This window comes from Arachis stenosperma, chromosome 1 (assembly GCF_014773155.1).
Source record: "Arachis stenosperma cultivar V10309 chromosome 1, arast.V10309.gnm1.PFL2, whole genome shotgun sequence".
NCBI classification, from domain to species: domain Eukaryota; kingdom Viridiplantae; phylum Streptophyta; class Magnoliopsida; order Fabales; family Fabaceae; genus Arachis; species Arachis stenosperma.
The window spans coordinates 107,117,571-107,128,816 of NC_080377.1; positions in this window are offsets into that span (position 1 = coordinate 107,117,571).

The following is an 11,246-nucleotide window of genomic DNA, read 5'->3' on the forward strand; positions in this document are numbered from 1 at the left end:
ATTCTTTCGGAAAAGCTTTCTCATAATCAGTTATCCATTCCAATGGAATGATAGAAGAAAGTTCATCAGTGGTGATCATTCTCAGAATGTTTACGATTGCTGGTCCTCTTGCATTATCTATGAACATGAATAATGCTTCTCCTGTAGTGTTTAGGAGATTGAGATCAAGAGCATAATCTTGAACTCTATAGAGGACTTGATGATGCAAGGTGGCTTGTTCAGCATTAGAGTCTTGAATTACTCCAACTAGTTGTATCTGGATCTTTAGCCTTTGACATATCGTGGGATCTGAGAGTCTCATAGTGAAATTAGGGGCTATAGTGAGGATGACACTTCCATTTGAGAGTGTAGTTACTAATGCTCCTATCAATGCATGCTGGTATTCTTTGAAAGTGGTATTTAAAAGAGCGACTTTGGCTGTTACAGGAAGGGATCTTCTCCCATGAAGAGTGAGAATCAGCCTAACTGCTCCTAGATGCAGATGAGTGTAGCCCTAATTTTGGTAACTTTGAATGAGTTCTGGAGGGATTTCCAAGGTTATGTATTGTTCAGCAGTAGTGGCTTTTAAACCACACTGTTGTAGGTGGGAGGACTGGATGACTTCTTTGGGAGGAGGAGAAGGATTTCTGTGGATGAGATGGCGGATGGAGGTGAAGGTTGATTTCTTTTGTCTTTGGTAGAAAGAATAGGGACTTATAAGAGGGTATTCAGTGGCTGGGTGATGAGCGGATAATTTATACGCTTTTTGGCATTGTTTTTAGGTAGTTTTTAGTAAGTTCAAGCTACTTTTAGGGATGTTTTCATTAGTTTTTATGTTAAATTCACATTTCTGGACTTTACTACGAGTTTGTGTGTTTTTTCTGTGATTTCAGGTAAATTCTGGCTGAAATTGAGGGACTTGAGCAAAACTCTGAAAAAGGCTGACGAAAGGACTGCTGATGCTGTTGGAATCTGACCTCCCTGCACTCAAAATGGATTTTCTGGAGCTACAGAAATCCAAATGGCGCGCTCTCAATGGCGTTGGAAAGTAGACATCCAGAGCTTTCCAGCAATATATAATAGTCCATACTTTATTCGGGAATTGACAACGTAACTTGGTGTTGAACGCCAAGTACATGCTGCTGTCTGGAGTTAAACGCCAGAAAAACGTCATGATCCGGAGTTGAACGCCCAAAACATGTCATAACTCGGAGTTCAACTCCAAGAGAAGCCTCAGCTCGTGGATAGATCAAGCTCAGCCCAAGCATACACCAAGTGGGCCCCGGAAGTGGATTTATGCATCAATTACTTACTCATGTAAACCCTAGGAGCTAGTTTATTATAAATAGAACATTTAACTATTGTATTAGAAGTCTTTGACCGGATCCTGGATTGTATTTTGAATCTGGTGATCACGTTTAGGGGGCTGGCCATTCGGCCATGCCTGAACCTTTTACTTATGTATTTTCAACGGTGGAGTTTCTGCACACCATAGATTAAGGGTGTGGAGCTCTGCTGTACCTCAAGTCTCAATACAATTACTATTACTTTTTATTCAATTCTATCTTATTCTTATTCCAAGATATTCATTCGCACCCAAGAACATGATGAATGTGATGATTATGTGACGCTCATCATCATTCTCACCTATGAACGCGTGCCTGACAACCACCTCCGTTCTACATGCAACCGAGCTTGAATGTGTATCTCTTAGATTCCCCAACAGAATCTTCGTGGTATAAGCTAGAAAGATGGCGGCATTCATGAGGATCCGGAAAGTCTCACCTTGTCTGTGGTATTCCGAGTAGGATCCTGGGAATCCGGAAAGTCTAACCTTGTCTGTGGTATTCCGAGTAGGATTCCGGTAATGAATGACTATGACGTGCTTCAGACTTGCAAGTGCTGGGCGTTAGTGACAGACGCAAAAGAATCAAGGGATTTTATTCCAGCAGGAGCGGGAACCAACCAGTGATTAGCCGTGCTGTGACAGAGCGCGTGAGCGTAGTTTTCACTGCGAGGATGGGATGTAGCCTTCGGCCAGTGTGATGCCACCAGAAGATTAGCCATGCGAGTGACAGCGCAGAGGACCATTTTCCAGAGAGGATACAAAGTAGCCATCGTCGAACGGTGAACCCCTATACATAGCTTGCTATGGAAAGGAGTAAGAAGGATTGAGTTGAAGCAATAGGAAAGTAGGCGTTCTTGAGCCATACAGTATCTCCATTCGCTTATCTGAAATTCCCACCAATGAATCTGCATAAGTATTCTATCCCTTTTATTATTTCTATTTTATTATTAATTTTCGAAACCATAAACCAATTTAATCTGCCTAACTGAGATTTACAAGGTGACCATAGCTTGCTTCATACCAACAATCTCTGTGGGATCGACCCTTACTCACGTAAGGTTTATTACTTGGACAACCCAGTACACTTGCTGGTTAGTTGAACGGAGTTGTGTCCACTTGTGCCAATTTCAAATTCCATAAAAGTACAACTTAAAGAATATGGATCACAATTTCATCCACCACTGGGGTTCGGGAGTCTTCTGGAACATGAGTAAATTGTACTAGTTGGTCAATTTTGTTGCCGAGAGTTTTCTTTAGACTAGTGGGTAATCGGCCTATGCTCAGAGAGGTTGAGTGATGTATGGGTTGGGAATAATAATAATAATAATAATAATAATAATAATAATACTAAGAAAATAAAAAAACCTCACATAGATCTATTTATCTACATTTCAAATTGCCTATTATTTTAACATTAGAGACTCAATTATTTTATTACAAAATTTTGTAGACTGATATAAATCCACAATAACAGATTAAAGTAACACCATGCTCTTGTTTAAGAAAGGCCCCACAAAATTCGTATCTAGGGTTATTCTCGTTATATACAAGTATATATAAATAATTAATAGGTCTATTATACATTCAAGCAATATTGTCCAACTAAATAGATCCAATATCAACAAAACTATCTTCGTTAAAAAGAACGTGATTACACGCGCACAAATTATTTACATTATCGTTGTCGTTATTGTTGTTATACCCTTTTTCTTAGCATTTTTCAGTTGGTTTTAATTAGATTTTATTTTGTTTTACTTTATTTTAGGTCAAAAATCTTCTTTGAACGCTACTTTGAGTTATTTTGATGTGTTTTTATAATTTCAGGTGAAATTCGAAACAATTTAGCAAAGTTTGGAGCTAAAAAAGAAAAAGCTTACAACACCCTCCCTGGGCGCTAGCGCCAGCAAGGAATTAGCACCAGCAACATGGAACTCCTCTTAGGGCGTTTAACGCCCATATCTAGCATTAAACCCTCGTAGCAATCTGAATCACCCCTCTTTGGACTTCTCAAGTGGATTTAGCATTTATTAGTTTTATTTTATTTTCTTCTTGTAATTTTTTTTACAACAATATCTTTTAGGTTTAGAATTTATTATTTTATTTTATTTTCGTTTCAATTTGGGTTATTATATAAGGGAAAAGATCACTTGTGATTCGGATCTTCTTTCTTCCGCAGGTTTTCAGAACCCTAGTTTCTCTGTAAGCCATGAGCAACTAAACCTCCTGGTTAAGGTTAGGAGCTCTGTTTATTTCTATGGATTAGAACTATTATTCTTCTATTTTAATTAATATTTTTATTCAATTCTAAGGATTGTTTTCGTTCTTAATCTTATGAATTGGGTGGAACGAGAGTATAACTATTTTTACATGAGTTAATGTGATTCTCAAGAGAATTATCTCGCTTGAACTACAGGTTGAAAACAAATTCCTTCTAAATTGCTAATTACACAAAATGATTGGGATTGTGACATAAAATCCTGTTAGCTTTAAATAATTAGGGTTTCTGTGGCATTAAACTAGCTTTTTGAACTTCACCCTCTAATCGAAATTAAGACTACGTTCATTTGTTTTTGGAGACAGGAATGACATGACACTAAGACAAAGACAATAGAACGGAGACACTAAAAATGATTTTTTGTGTATTGTGTTTAGATACGATGGACAAGACACTAATGTAATGTCCTGTATTATGTTTGGATAGACATGGACAAAACTAAAATATTATGCGAAATGACAAAAATAGCCATGTAATTTCTAAATTTTTACATCAAGTACAAATTAATTTAATAAAAAATGAGAGTATGTAGGAGTACAAAAAATTACAAGAAGAATTGGTCTACGAACCAATAAGATAAAAATGGTATTTAAGTAATAAAATTAAGAATAAATAAAGTAACATAAAGTAAAAAAGTGAACTAAGTCTCCATTAATATAGCATGCCATAGAGAAGAGAATGAACGATAAAAAAGAATAAATTAATTATCCAGTCAGGTAAGAAATTCTACCAAAAAAAGAGAGCATCTGAAAAAAAAGAACGCAGAGAAAGAAGAACTACGATGTAGAAAAGAAGCTAAAATTAGGAAAAATAAGAAGAGATAATAGTAGAATAATAAAATATATCTATGGATAGAAAGGGAAAAAATTTTGATAAAAAAGCCCGTGCCCATTTTTTCATATCCTGTGTCCATCATTGTCCTTTGTAAAAGAGTGGACACAAAAATATAAAATAGTGTCCTAGAGACAATGTGTTCCGTGTCCATGTTTCTGCCTCCAAACATGTTTTAAACATTTGTTATCCATGTCTCTGTGTCCTGTCTCCGAAAACAAATGCTACCTAAGTGACCAAGAGAGTGGCGATTAATGAAGGTTAGAGGAGGCTAAATCACTGAGAGATTAGGGTTTAGACATTTACAGTTTTCCATAGAATGAATCATACATTGTTAAAATAGTTGGTAAGAAATTTTAATCCGGAAAGATAAACATCTCCGAAGCCTTAATTGTTGTCTCATATTGTTCCTACACCAAACCTGTTTATTGCTTTCTTTATTTGCTTATTTCCTATTTATGTGTTTCAACCATCAAACTCCTTTTTTTGATTCGCCTGACTAAGTCCAACTAGACAACCATTGTTTTGTTCAGTCTGACAATCCTCGTGAGATCGACCATCACTCACCTAAGATATTACTTGGATGATCTGATGCACTTGCTGGTTAAGTTGTGCGAGTTCACAATTCACACACCAGCATTCTTCATCTTTCTTCTCCTCCTACTCCTTCTCCTTCTCCTTTGTGTATTTTCTCTTCATCGTTATTCTTTTATTGCTGTTGTTATTGCTGTTATTACAGTAGAATGTGAGAAGAAAAAGTTTTGAATTGTGCAGGACAATGAGTCCAAATGTACCTTAATTTACTCAGAAATGAACTGAAATTACATAATTGATTACGACACAATTAACTCATAAATGAATCAAAATTACCTAATAATTGTGACACAATTAACTTAGAAATGAACCAAAATTATATGATGATTGCAACACAATTAACTCAGAAAGAAAGAGAAGTAGAGAACAATGGTAAAAAATCTGCAGGTTTGAGAAGCAATAGATGTTAATAATAAAAGATTTCCAACATGAACTTAGAAAGTTTTGTAAAATACTTGGAAAATATTCATTGTATTCATTATTTCTTGTTATGTTTTTTTTATTTAATTTTACTGATTTTCTAAGGCCTTGTCCAAGAGTTAAACTCAAATTTAATACATAAACTCAGAAATTGTATTAAATTTGAGTAAATCAAGAAGGATTTTGAGAAAATAAAATAAAAAAGAAAAGATGAAGAAGAAAAAGATGAAAAAAAAAAGAAGAAGAAGCTGTAGAAGATGAGGAGGAAGAGGAGAAAGAGTTTTGAATTGTGCAAGGCAATGAGTCCGAATGCACCTTAATTCACTCAGAAATGAACCGAAATTATAAAATGATTGCGACACAATTAACTCATAAATTAATCAAAATTACATAACAATTGCGACAAAATTAACTCAGAAATAAATCAAAACTTACCATAATGATTGCGACACATAAACTCAGTTCAAAAACAAGCACACAAACAAGATTGAATGATGAACAAAAGAATATCCAAAATTAATTTTGGATCAGATAACGTTATTAATATATTTCTTCTTCTTTTTTGTTTAATACTTTCTTCTCTTTTTCTTGGTTTTATTCCTCTTACAAGAGTGAATCAAGAAGAACTATAAGAAAATGAAAAAAGAAGGAGAAGATAAAGAAGAAAAAGATGAAAAATAAAAAGAAAAAGCAACAAAAGATGAGGAAAAAGAGGAGAAAGAGGAGAAAGAGATTTAAATTGTGCAGGACAACGAGTCTAAATGCACCTTAATTTACTTAGAAATGAACTGAAATTATATAATGATTGTGACATAATTAACTCAGAAATGAACCGAAATTACATAATGAATTGTGATACAATTATCTTAGAAATAAACTAAAATTACATAACAATTGCGACATAATTAACTCAGAAATGAACCGAAATTACATAATAATTGCAACACATCAACTCTGTTAGAAAATAAGAACACATAAAATCAATTTTAGATTAAAAAACAACATTAACATGGCCAAAATTCAACAATAACAATAACGACGATAATGATAATAATAATAATAATAATAATAATAATAATAATAATAATAATAATAATAATAATAATAATAATAATAATAATAACTTACCGTTTATGTTAAAAGTGGAAAGTTATTTATGTTTAGAAGTCTGGCGTATAGATGTAGAGAAAGTTATAATAACTTAGTTGAACTTGATTAGTGAAATCGCTTGGATGCATAGCATTATTGAATAATTAAATATCGAAGAACCTTTCATTAACAAAAGTGTTGCACCTAGTGAATTTTTTTTACATCAAAAGTTGCATATTATTAAAAGATAAAATCATTTTCTAACACACGTCAATTTTTTTCTTCATTTTATTCATGTTTTCAACTTGTTAAACCCAAACACACTACGAGTAGCAGTAGGGAGCATGGGTCGACATCCATTTGCAACAGGAGAAGAGCAAGTGTTAATGAAGAAGGTAGAAGTGTTACAGTCTACTCTGCATGAAGGGTTGGCATGAGGAAGAAGAAAAACAAGATGTTCGTTGCTCCACAAGCAACACCACTCTCTCTCTCTCTCTCTCTCTCTCTCTCTCTCTCTCTCTCTCTCTCTTTGCCCCCTTCGCTTGCTGCAACTTCCACAAGCTTCAATTAATCACTGTTTGTACCATCCAAAAGAAGAAAAAACAAAAAAAAATCAGAAATATCCATGAACAATCAGCAACAATAAAGGGAGAAAAAGGTGGTGTTTTAAAAATAGCTAAATCAAATTGGGAACAAGCTTAATTGGAAAATGCAAGAGGATAACAATCAAAATGAATTTTCAAAAAAGAAAAAAAAATGAAAGTGTAACGAAATGAGAAATTAGGAGAAACTTTTGAAAGAGGAAAATATAAATTAAGAAACCCTAAACCTTATGGAGATGGAAAACTATGCGTGAGGGGGAACAAAGAAAATTGCTGCAAGAACGAGATCAAAGAGAGACATAAACCCCTCCACTTAAAATGGCGTCATTTTTTACGGTGTAATTATAGATAGTTAGGTCCTGTTTGTTTAGTGTATTGCATGAGACATGGACACAGACACATAGACTATATAGACATAAACACAAAATACGTGTATACATGTTTTATGTTTGGCAAAGAACATACATAAAACTTTAAAAAGTCAACAATAACCCTCATAATCTACCTTTACCACCATCACCACTATCTATTTTTTTTCATCAACCGCTACATTGATTCTACTTGGTTGACCATGAAGAGAAGAGACGAAAGTTGAAATGGGGAGGAGAAAGGAGGAGAGAAAAGGTGAAGAGATCTGGAGATGGATGAGAGGAGATCTACTAGAAAATTATGTTTTAGCAACAAACTTCTAGTGGCAATAACATAATTGCCACTAATTTTTTTAATTTAAGTTATATTTTTGTGGCAATTATATATTTGTCATTATTACTATATTACTATATATTATAATGGCAATTGTCTTTATTGCCACTAATAAATACAAGAAAAGTTCTTTTTAGTAAAAAATTTTTAGTGGCCATAAAGTTATAGATAGTATTGTTATCATTAAAATCTTTTTTTTTAATAACAATTGCCATATAGAATGAGTTATTGCTTGCCCTTCTTGGGATTTGGCGTAAAAGGTGTTGATTTAGATATTCAAAGAGAGAAAGACCTAGATTATGTTAAAGGTGAAGAATGGTCTCAATGCCAAAACCCTAAGCTCGTCGTAGCCATTGCTGCCGCCATCGCCACTACCATCGAGCAAAGGCGCCTCCTCCACCAACGCATCTCCAGATTTGGCAGCAATGCCCAAACAAACCTCTGAGATAGATCGAGAGAAAGTGTCTCTTCACGAACGACGCTATCGCTGCATTCGGCTCTGCCATTGCCTCTTCTTTACAACACCGCACCTCCGCCGCTTGCACCACTGCCAGTCTTGCGGTAGGCGCACAAGATCGTCACTGCCGGTAGATCTTCTCCCTTTATTTTTTCGATTTTCTATTTTTCATTTTATATTTTTACTAATTATGAAATTCAGCAGGATTTTGTTGTTTTTGTTATCATTGCCGTTGCCAACGGTTGTTGCTACTCCTCTGTTTCTCTTTGGTGGCCAAACTTGTTGCTCGTTGTTCGGTGCTGCTATGCTCCTATGTTTTTCTTTGTTAACGATCACTACTTCTTCCTCTCGACATATTTTTTAGTTGTTGAATTTTCTTTTTGCTCAATTAATTGTTTGGTTTGATTATTCAGAAGCCTGAATTTTCATTTTTAGTTTTATCTTCTTTTGTGGAATTTGAGAGAAGAGAGTTCATAGAGCCATTGTCTGTTTGTCATTGTTGAAGGGTAATTTTTTCATTATTCTGTTGTATTATGGTGTACATAGAAAAGTATAGGATGTTCATTACTTTTGGTAATTTTAAATAGGTTTAGCTGCATTCTCCAAAAATCAACTATTGAATATGTTGAAGTCAGCGGCATTACCCAGCCCAATTGCTCGTTTGAATCATATTACTTCACCACCAGCAAAGCTTGGTGGTGACCTTTTCATAGCAGATGTAAGATACACATAAACCACAAATTAAATATACTCTACTTGAGCAATGAACATGTCAACAAATACAAATTGATTTAACAAAATTATTCTCTTTTCTTGATATTTTGACAGAAAGCTTATTGGATAGGCAAAATTTGTTCCCAACGAATAATAAAAAGAATCTTATGTTGAAAATTCACTTCTTATCTGTTTCAAACGTTTGCATATTAGAGAACACTCACATTAATTGGTTTCTTTTGGATAAAAGAACTAATACAAAACTTTTCACTACTAGTATGCTCTTCTAATGAATAGGGCAATTACATCCAAATTTTTGAAGGCTATTTGCAAAGCACTAAAATTGAGGGACTATTCGTATATGTTAGATCTTTTTACATTCACTTCTGTCATTGGAATGATACATTTCAGGCACTTTATTCAAATATATATTGATTCCACCAAAATAAGGCGTTATTTTGATATTTATTGATAAAAATTTTAGGTCCCAATTGTTGCATAAATGGTTTGAGGCTGGAATTATTTGCTACTTATGAACCACAAGCGTCATCATCAAAGAATTTGATACATCTATCACAAAACAAGTATTTCAATTGGATACTAATATTTGAAAACTTTGTTATTAAGGAGTATTTTTCATTAGGTATTATATATTAAAAGTCTTATTTTATTGATATATTTATCACAAAGTACGTCTTTCAACTAATAATTTTATTTTATAAATTTTCAATAACAAGATATTATTTGATTTGAAGCATTTTATTTATATTTTTATAAAATTCTAAATAGATGAACTAATGTTTCTTCATATATGGCTTCTGATAAATCCTTATTCTTGTATGTTTCTACTTGTCAATTTGAATAGATATAAGAATAGGAAAAATGATAAAGTATAAATATAAAAATTGAGAAGAAAATATACAACACTTTGGACAACCTAGTCCTCCTCCATATGATATGGCTAGCATTCCAAAAGAATTCCCATTTTTCTTTGGCCATGGAGGGACAGATATGTTAGCTGATGTAAAGGATGTCCAAATTTTGCTACTAGTTATATATGTTTTTAAACTGTCAGGTATGCTATCTTGTCTCTGCTGCTGTCTAATTTTTTATGGTTGTAAAATGTCAAGTTATGATATATAATTTCTAATTAATCACTCTTGCTTCTAAATTCTTCTGTGAAAGGCTCTAAAGGGCAATGTAGTCATGATGAAATCAGAAAGAGAAGATCAAATGTTGAGTACTTTAAAGATCAGATGAAAGACATCAATCCTGGGTATAATAAGATGCTTTGGTATGCTACACAGAAATTTCTTGACTCTAAAACTATTGCGAAAATATAGGTACAGGCTATAACATCCAGCTAATAGTATGTCATATGTCCTTATCCTGCACTGCCACTGAATTTATGTTAATTTCTAAAATTTTTAGATTCTTGAACCTAAGTCTTTGTGTAAATTACTTGAAGTCATCGACTCTAGGTATATGACTGTGCCTTTGTCACACTCACTTCATTTACGTTCTATTAATTTTTAATTAATTTGGAATTTATAAATAAATTTGTAGATTCAGTTGCTAGACTTTTTGGGTGGCTCATGTACATGTCCTAATGAAGGTGGATGTCTTAGGTCTAACAAGGGTGCATGGGGTGATCCTATTATAATGAAGATAATGTTTCTTTTTATATATATAGTTTTAGTCCTTAATTGGTTTAAAGAGCTTGTCTGTTCATTTATTTTTGCAGCTGTTATGCCAATGCTATACTCCAGTGTTTAGTATTTACACCACCTTGACTGCATATTTTCTTTAAGGACTACATTCCAAAGCTGGTGTTATACTCAATAGACATGCCATTGACACAATGCAATTTATTTGCCTTATGGATGCTGGGATTGATGTATCTAGCTCATTGGAAGAGGACACTACTTTAACTGGCCTAACATTCAGGGGTTACCTTAGATCAAAGGTAATTTATGTTTATATATTGAAATCTACTAAACTAATATGTTTTTTCCCTTTCTTCTGTTATAATGCATCAATACAGTGTTGTCATGCTTTTGTAATAGATAAATTCATTGTCATTTTAAAATCCATTAATTCAAATAATGTGGAGAGTAAACATGCACCTCATACTAGAAGGGGACATAGCAACCCTGTAGGAAGCTCTTTGACGATTTACAAGTACTGAGTCTTTGGATGGAGAAAACAAGTACCCCTATGTCAGGTTGGTTGGTC